The following is a 10,572-nucleotide window of genomic DNA, read 5'->3' on the forward strand; positions in this document are numbered from 1 at the left end:
ATCACTGAGAATGCCTCCTATCCATCACTAGAGATCAGCGATGACATCACTGAGAATGCCTCCTATCCATCACCAGAGATCAGAGGTGACATCACTGAGAATGCCTCCTATCCATCACTAGAGATCAGCGGTGACATCACTGAGAATGCCTTCTATCCATCACTAGAGATCAGCGGTGACATCACTGAGAATGCCTCCTATCCATCACCAGAGATCAGAGGTGACATCACTGAGAATGCCTCCTATCCATCACTAGAGATCAGCGGTGACATCACTGAGAATGCCTCCTATCCATCACTAGAGATCAGAGGTGACATCACTGAGAATGCCTCCTATCCATCACTAGAGATTAGCGGTGTAATCACTGAGAATGCCTCCTATCCATCACTAGAGATCAGCGGTGACATCACTGAGAATGCCTCCTATCCATCACTAGAGATCAGCGGTGACATCACTGAGAATGCCTCCTATCCATCACTAGAGATCAGCGGTGACATCACTGAGAATGCCTCCTATCCATCACTAGAGATCAGCGGTGTAATCACTGAGAATGCCTCCTATCCATCACTAGAGATCAGCGGTGACATCACTGAGAATGCCTCCTATCCATCACTAGAGATCAGCGGTGACATCACTGAGAATGCCTCCTATCCATCACTAGAGATCAGCGGTGACATCACTGAGAATGCCGCCTATCCATCACTAGAGATCAGCGGTGACATCACTGAGAATGTCTCCTATCCATCACTAGAGATCAGAGGTGACATCACTGAGAATGCCTCCTATCCATCACTAGAGATCAGCGGTGACATCACTGAGAATGCCTCCTATCCATCACTAGAGATCAGAGGTGACATCACTGAGAATGCCTCCTATCCATCACTAGAGATCAGCGGTGACATCACTGAGAATGCCTCCTATCCATCACTAGAGATCAGCGGTGTAATCACTGAGAATGCCTCCTATCCATCACTAGAGATCAGCGGTGACATCACTGAGAATGCCTCCTATCCATCACTAGAGATCAGCGGTGACATCACTGAGAATGCCTCCTATCCATCACTAGAGATCAGCGGTGACATCACTGAGAATGCCGCCTATCCATCACTAGAGATCAGCGGTGACATCACTGAGAATGCCTCCTATCCATCACTAGAGATCAGCGGTGACATCACTGAGAATGCCGCCTATCCATCACTAGAGATCAGCGGTGACATCACTGAGAATGCCTCCTATCCATCACTAGAGATCAGCAATGACATCACTGAGAATGCCTCCTATCCATCACTAGAGATCAGCGGTGACATCACTGAGAATGCCTCCTATCCATCACTAGAGATCAGAGGTGACATCACTGAGAATGCCTCCTATCCATCACTAGAGATCAGCGGTGACATCACTGAGAATGCCTCCTATCCATCACTAGAGATCAGCGGTGACATCACTGAGAATGCCTCCTATCCATCACTAGAGATCAGCGGTGACATCACTGAGAATGCCTCCTATCCATCACTAGAGATCAGCAGTGACATCACTGAGAATGCCTCCTATCCATCACCAGAGATCAGCGGTGACATCACTGAGAATGCCTCCTATCCATCACTAGAGATCAGCGGTGACATCACTGAGAATGCCTCCTATCCATCACTAGAGATCAGCAGTGACATCACTGAGAATGCCTCCTATCCATCACCAGAGATCAGCGGTGACATCACTGAGAATGCCTCCTATCCATCACTAGAGATCAGTGGTGACATCACTGAGAATGCCTTCTATCCATCACTAGAGATCAGCGGTGACATCACTGAGAATGCCTCCTATCCATCACTAGAGATCAGCGGTGACATCACTGAGAATGCCTCCTATCCATCACTAGAGATCAGCGGTGACATCACTGAGAATGTCTCCTATCCATCACTAGAGATTAGCGGTGACATCACAGAGAATGCCTCCTATCCATCACTAGAGATCAGCGGTGACATCACTGAGAATGCCGCCTATCCATCACTAGAGATCAGCGGTGACATCACTGAGAATGTCTCCTATCCATCACTAGAGATCAGAGGTGACATCACTGAGAATGCCTCCTATCCATCACTAGAGATCAGCGGTGACATCACTGAGAATGCCTCCTATCCATCACTAGAGATCAGAGGTGACATCACTGAGAATGCCTCCTATCCATCACTAGAGATCAGCGGTGACATCACTGAGAATGCCTCCTATCCATCACTAGAGATCAGCGGTGTAATCACTGAGAATGCCTCCTATCCATCACTAGAGATCAGCGGTGACATCACTGAGAATGCCTCCTATCCATCACTAGAGATCAGCGGTGACATCACTGAGAATGCCTCCTATCCATCACTAGAGATCAGCGGTGACATCACTGAGAATGCCGCCTATCCATCACTAGAGATCAGCGGTGACATCACTGAGAATGCCTCCTATCCATCACTAGAGATCAGCGGTGACATCACTGAGAATGCCTCCTATCCATCACTAGAGATCAGCGGTGACATCACTGAGAATGCCTCCTATCCATCACTAGAGATCAGCGGTGACATCACTGAGAATGCCTCCTATCCATCACTAGAGATCAGCAATGACATCACTGAGAATGCCTCCTATCCATCACTAGAGATCAGCGGTGACATCACTGAGAATGCCTCCTATCCATCACTAGAGATCAGAGGTGACATCACTGAGAATGCCTCCTATCCATCACTAGAGATCAGCGGTGACATCACTGAGAATGCCTCCTATCCATCACTAGAGATCAGCGGTGACATCACTGAGAATGCCTCCTATCCATCACTAGAGATCAGCGGTGACATCACTGAGAATGCCTCCTATCCATCACTAGAGATCAGCAGTGACATCACTGAGAATGCCTCCTATCCATCACCAGAGATCAGCGGTGACATCACTGAGAATGCCTCCTATCCATCACTAGAGATCAGCGGTGACATCACTGAGAATGCCTCCTATCCATCACTAGAGATCAGCAGTGACATCACTGAGAATGCCTCCTATCCATCACCAGAGATCAGCGGTGACATCACTGAGAATGCCTCCTATCCATCACTAGAGATCAGTGGTGACATCACTGAGAATGCCTTCTATCCATCACTAGAGATCAGCGGTGACATCACTGAGAATGCCTCCTATCCATCACTAGAGATCAGCGGTGACATCACTGAGAATGCCTCCTATCCATCACTAGAGATCAGCGGTGACATCACTGAGAATGTCTCCTATCCATCACTAGAGATTAGCGGTGACATCACAGAGAATGCCTCCTATCCATCACTAGAGATCAGCGGTGACATCACTGAGAATGCCTCCTATTCATCACTAGAGATCAGCGGTGACATCACTGAGAATGCCTCCTATCCATCACTAGAGATCAGCGGTGACATCACTGAGAATGCCTCCTATCCATCACTAGAGATCAGCAGTGACATCACTGAGAATGCCTCCTATCCATCACCAGAGATCAGCGGTGACATCACTGAGAATGCCTCCTATCCATCACTAGAGATCAGTGGTGACATCACTGAGAATGCCTCCTATCCATCACTAGAGATCAGCGGTGACATCACTGAGAATGCCTCCTATCCATCACTAGAGATCAGCAGTGACATCACTGAGAATGTCTCCTATCCATCACTAGAGATCAGAGGTGACATCACTGAGAATGCCTCCTATCCATCACTAGAGATCAGCAGTGACATCACTGAGAATGCCTCCTATCCATCACTAGAGATCAGAGGTGACATCACTGAGAATGCCTCCTATCCATCACTAGAGATCAGCGGTGACATCACTGAGAATGCCTCCTATCCATCACTAGAGATCAGCGGTGACATCACTGAGAATGCCTCCTATCCATCACTAGAGATCAGAGGTGACATCACTGAGAATGCCTCCTATCCATCACCAGAGATCAGCGGTGACATCACTGAGAATGCCTCCTATCCATCACTAGAGATCAGCGGTGACATCATTGAGAATGCCTCCTATCCATCACTAGAGATCAGAGGTGACATCACTGAGAATGCCTCCTATCCATCACTAGAGATCGGTGGTGACATCACTGACAATGCCTCCTATCCATCGCTAGAGATCAGTGGTGACATCACTGAGAATGCCTCCTATCCATCACTAGAGATCAGCAGTGACATCACTGAGAATGTCTCCTATCCATCACTAGAGATCAGAGGTGACATCACTGAGAATGCCTCCTATCCATCACTAGAGATCAGCAGTGACATCACTGAGAATGCCTCCTATCCATCACTAGAGATCAGAGGTGACATCACTGAGAATGCCTCCTATCCATCACTAGAGATCAGCGGTGACATCACTGAGAATGCCTCCTATCCATCACTAGAGATCAGCGGTGACATCACTGAGAATGCCTCCTATCCATCACTAGAGATCAGAGGTGACATCACTGAGAATGCCTCCTATCCATCACCAGAGATCAGCGGTGACATCACTGAGAATGCCTCCTATCCATCACTAGAGATCAGCGGTGACATCACTGAGAATGCCTCCTATCCATCACTAGAGATCAGAGGTGACATCACTGAGAATGCCTCCTATCCATCACTAGAGATCGGTGGTGACATCACTGACAATGCCTCCTATCCATCGCTAGAGATCAGTGGTGACATCACTGAGAATGCCTCCTATCCATCACTAGAGATCGGTGGTGACATCACTGAGAATGCCTCCTATCCATCACTAGAGATCAGAGGTGACATCACTGAGAATGCCTCCTATCCATCACTAGAGATCAGCGGTGACATCACTGAGAATGCCTCCTATCCATCACTAGAGATCGGTGGTGACATCACTGACAATGCCTCCTATCCATCGCTAGAGATCAGTGGTGACATCACTGAGAATGCCTCCTATCCATCGCTAGAGATCAGTGGTGACATCACTGAGAATACCTCCTATCCATCACTAGAGATCAGCGGTGACATCACTGAGAATGCCTCCTATCCATCACTAGAGATCAGAGGTGACATCACTGAGAATGCCTCCTATCCATCATTAGAGATCAGCGGTGACATCATTGAGTACTCCGCCTGTTCTTCGTCATGTTGCTTGTTACATCTGTGCAATCGTCAGTATCTGCAGATCAGATTGCTCACGCCGCTTGCTGTGGAGATGACTCTGCTGTCCTTGGATCAGGTGCGGGATATGCTGAGTAATGTAGATTATTCTGTCACTGCAGATTCTCCCAAGGCTGTAATTTCTTCAGGAAGGAACAAATCTCAGGATTTTTTGAACCATCAAGGTCACTGTAGAAAAAAAAACCTATAACATAAACACATTTTTTATAAAAGCCACTTTGTGTGAGACGCGGCGGTCTAATATGTCCTAAAAGTGTCAAGCGAGACGGTGGAGATAAAAGCCGAGCCGTCTGTTCTCCGCGCCTGGACATAATGGACACAACTCAATCTCTGAGCAAGATTCAGGGCTGCACCGCTCGGCCGAAAGCAGAAACTCTGTGACTTGTGGTGTTTTATACAATTTGTGGATAATGCCCATGTCTGCAATCGTCTCCAAAGAAACATTTCTCCAGTGCAGCCATTATTATCTTAAAGGGATTGTCCTGTTCAAATATATGTTTGCAGCCACACTGTGTGATTGCAGACTTATGAAGCCTTCCCAGCGTGCGTACCGTACGGATCTGAGACCTTGGAGGGTATATATGAGTTATACATTCTCCTGGCCACAGCCCATCCAGTGGGCGTGGCCTCGCTCCATACACTTGTATGGAGCGGGGCCATGTCCTGACTAGTAACAGGACCAGACTGTGGGTGTGTCCAACTATAGGGTGTGGCCTCGCCCCATACAAGTGTATGGAAGCCAGGCAGCACCCACTGCCCAGGAGCATGCATAACGCATACATATCTTCCAGTCCCGGCTCAGAAACTAGAGAATCCTTAGCGAGCACAGCTCGTGTGTTGGGGAGATTCATAAGTCAGCGGTCACACAGAGTCACTCCAGACTTATTGATTTGGACCGGACAACCCCTTTAAGTCAATTCATTATAAATAAAATTTAGTTTTTGCTGTTTCTGGTAATGTTTGGTAAGAAGTCATGTAGCCTGTCCATCTCCCACAGACATAATGTCCCCAGATACCATCTAGCGGTAAACTTGAAGAATCGCTCATTCCCCCGGTGAATCAGCTCCCGGCACTCAGCTTTTGGCGCCCCAACCTTAATTCTTACTGTGGTAGGAAACATTATCGATGAATGTGCAAGAATCCAGAGAAACAAACATTTCTGCCCTTTCCTTCAGCTGCAGATGTGGAACATTCCAGACTCTGCCAAACTTGCCAGCCCCTTGTGTCATGTGCCAGCTGGAGTCACTTCTGTCTTCCCAGCACTTTCCTTAGACTTTCCCCTATGCTTGGTTACAAAAAGTAACCATTACTGACCACCACATTATTTGTTCTTGATTTATTTTAGTGTTTCTTAAAGCCAGAAAGTTGCCATTTGAAATGACTTTAGTTTTGTGCCATGTCTGTGATCCGCTTTTTTTCTACAAAATTAAACAACTGAATGAACATCCTCCAAGACCAGTGATTACATAATATTTGACAGGGGTTGTAGTATCTGTGCCATACTTTCAGATACAATGTATCATTCTAGTGTGGCACCCCTAGGGGTATTTGCCACAAAAATAGTTACTGACAGTAAGTACAAATACTAAAATAGCAAGACTGCACTACCACCTCCGGCCAGAAGGGGGAGCTCCAGAGACTCCCCTTGATCCATTCTGGTCTGAGAGAAGAAATGGCAGTTGGGCCAAGGAGCTGAAAGTGAGAGGTCATACAGTTGAATCTCTAACAGCCCTGTGACTGTTACCAGGCCTAAATCACCGGTCTGAGGAGAAGAGGGATAGAGAAAAAGGACATTGTGAGAACCGGGTAGCATTAATCACTACCCAGAACAGGCGCAAAGACGGATACCGGATCCGTGGCTGTATTCATTATATATAATACAGCAACCGGAAAAACGTGAGGTGATATCAGCTTCACTAGGGTCGGATGCAGCAACAGACACAGAGTTCAGCGGTACTCCCAGAGGGGGTAAACCGATAAAAGGACTCGGGTTGCCCGTCGAACCAGGACCCGGAGGGGACAGATTGGGCCGGCAGCCAGTTCACATACAGCAGCAGGGCCACACAGAAATTGTGCACAATAAGAGGCGAAGACCCCGGCAGGGTCAAAGTAACTCCGAGTTCCCATACAGACTCCGGTGACAGGACTGGTTGTAAATCCTTTTATGTTAAAGTAAACTGGTTAAACGTTTCAGTGCCTCAGTCTTTCATTTGGACAATAGCCATCTATCCAGGATCGAGATCGTCACCGCTGGGAGAACCTGCTGCTGATCAAGTAAGTGCCTGTCCCCTCATGATACCCCTTACACTGTGCATTGCCTGAGGCCACAGCATCGGGTCAAGCCACCCGTGACATCCCCCTCAAGAGACAGACTCCATTGGTCCGGTGCTGGGTATCCCGGTCTCCTGGGCGTCACACTAGTATCAGTGTCATACCTGTAGACACAATGTATCAGCTTAGTATCAGTGCCATGACTGTAGATACAATGTATCATTCTACAGTCATGGACAAAAATTTTGAGAATGAGACAAATATTAATTTTTCCAAAGTCTACTGCTTCATTTTTTCTAATGGCAATTTGCATATACTCCTGAATGTCAGAGTGATCAGCTTAACAGCAATTACTGTACTTGCAACGTCAATATTTGCCCAGAAAACGAACTTTAACCCCAAAACACATTTCAACATCATTGCAGTCCTGCCTTAAAAGGAGCAGCTAACATCGTTTTAGTGATTGATCCATTAACACAGGTGTGTTGATGAGGACAGGGCTGGCGATCAATCAGTCATGATTAAGTAAGAATGACATCACTGGACACTTTAAAAGGAGGCTGGTGCTTGGTATCATTGTTTCTAACATAGTAACATAGTTAGTAAGGCCGAAAAAAGACATTTGTCCATCCAGTTCAGCCTATATTCCATCATAATAAATACCCAGATCTACGTCCTTCTACAGAACCTAATAATTGTATGATATTCTCTTCAGTTAACCATGGTTATCTCTAAAGAAACACGTGCAGCCATCATTGCACTGCACAAAAATGGCCTAACAGGGAAGAGTATCGCAGCTACAAAGATTGCACCTCAGTCAACAATCTATCGAATCATCAAGAACTTCAAGGAGAGAGCTTCCATTGTTGTCAAAAAGGCTCCAGGGCGCCCAAGAAAGACCAGCAAGCGCCAGGACCGTATCTTAAAACTGTTTCAGCTGCGGGATTGGACTACCAGCAGTGCCGAGCTTGCTCAGGAATGGCAGCAGGCTGGTGTGAGTGCTTCTGCACGCACTGTGAGGCGGAGACTCTTTGAGCAAGGCCTGGATTCAAGGAGGGCAGCAAAGAAGCCACTTCTCTCCAGAAAAAACATCAGGGACCGACTGATATTCTGCAAAAGGTACAGGGAGTGGACTGCTGAGGACTGGGGCAAAGTCATTTTCTCTGATGAATCCCCTTTTCGATTGTTTGGGACATCTGGAAAACGGCTTATTCAGAGAAGAAGAGGTGATCGCTATCACTAGTCTTATCTCATGCCAACTGTAAAGCATCCTGAAACCATTCATGTGTGGGGTTGCTTCTCAGCCAAGGGAATCGGCTCACTCACAGTCTTGCCTAAAAACACAGCCATGAATAAAGAATGGTACCAGAATGTCTTCCAAGAGCAACTTCTCCCAACCGTCCAAAAGCAGTTTGGCGCCCAACAATGCCTTTTCCAGCATGATGGAGCACCTTGCCATAAAGCAAAGGTGATAACTAAATGGCTCATGGAACAAAACATAGAGATTTTGGGTCCATGGCCTGGAAACTCTCCAGATCTTAATCCCATTGAGAACTTGTGGTCAATCATCAAGAGACGGGTGGACAAACAAAAACCAACAAATTCTGGTAAAATGCAAGCATTGATTATGCAAGAATGGACTGCTATCAGTCAGGATTTGGTCCAGAAGTTGATTGAGAGCATGCCAGGGAGAATTGCAGAGGTCTTGAAGAAGAAGGGTCAACACTGCAAATATTGACTTGCTGCATTAACTCATTATGTCAATATAACCTATTGGTACTCATAATATGATTGCAATTATATGTCTGTATGTGATATAAACATCAGACAAACACAAATAAAAACCAGAGGGCAGCAGATCATGTGAAAATATAATTTTGGTGTCATTCTCAAAATTTTTGGCCATGACTGTAGTATCAGTGCCATGACTGTAGATACAATGTATCAGCTTAGTATTAGTGCCATACCTGTAGATACAATGTATCAGCTTAGTATCAGTGCCATATCTGTAGATACAATGTATCAGCTTAGTATTAGTGCCATACCTGTAGACACAATGTATCAGCTTAGTATTAGTGCCATACCTGTAGACACAATGTATCTTTCTAGTATCAGTGCCATACCTGTAGACACAATGTATCAGCTTAGTATCAGTGTCATACCTGTAGATACAATGTATCAGCTTAGTATTAGTGCCATACCTGTAGACACAATGTATCTTTCTAGTATCAGTGCCATACCTGTAGACACAATGTATCAGCTTAGTATCAGTGTCATATCTGTAGATACAATGTATCAGCTTAGTATTAGTGCCATACCTGTAGACACAATGTATCTTTCTAGTATCAGTGCCATACCTGTAGACACAATGTATCAGCTTAGTATCAGTGTCATACCTGTAGATACAATGTATCAGCTTAGTATTAGTGCCATACCTGTAGACACAATGTATCAGCTTAGTATTAGTGCCATACCTGTAGACACAATGTATCTTTCTAGTATCAGTGCCATACCTGTAGACACAATGTATCAGCTTAGTATCAGTGTCATATCTGTAGATACAATGTATCAGCTTAGTATTAGTGCCATACCTGTAGACACATTGTATCTTTCTAGTATCAGTGCCATACCTGTAGACACAATGTATCAGCTTAGTATCAGTGCCATACCTGTAGACACAATGTATCAGCTTAGTATCAGTGCCATGACTGTAGGTACAATGTATCATTCTAGTATCAGTGCCATACCTGTAGACACAATGCATCAGCTTAGTATCAGTGCCATATCGGTAGATACAATGTATCAGCTTAGTATCAGTGCTATATCGGTAGATACAATGTATCAGCTTAGTATCAGTGCCATATCTGTAGATACAATGTATCAGCTTAGTATCAGTGCCATACCTGTAGATACAATGTATCATTCTAGTATCAGTGCCATATCTGTAGATACAATGTATCAGTTTAGTATCCGTGCCATATCTGTAGATACAGTGTATCATTCTAGTATCAGTGCCATACCTGTAGATACAGTGTATCATTCTAGTATCAGTGCCATACCTGTAGACACAATGTATCATTCTAGTATCAGTGCCATGACTGTAGATACAATGTATCAGCTTAGTATTAGTGCCATACCTGTAGATACAATG

Source organism: Ranitomeya imitator, chromosome 1 (assembly GCF_032444005.1).
Source record: "Ranitomeya imitator isolate aRanImi1 chromosome 1, aRanImi1.pri, whole genome shotgun sequence".
In the NCBI taxonomy this organism is placed as follows: Eukaryota; Metazoa; Chordata; class Amphibia; order Anura; family Dendrobatidae; genus Ranitomeya; species Ranitomeya imitator.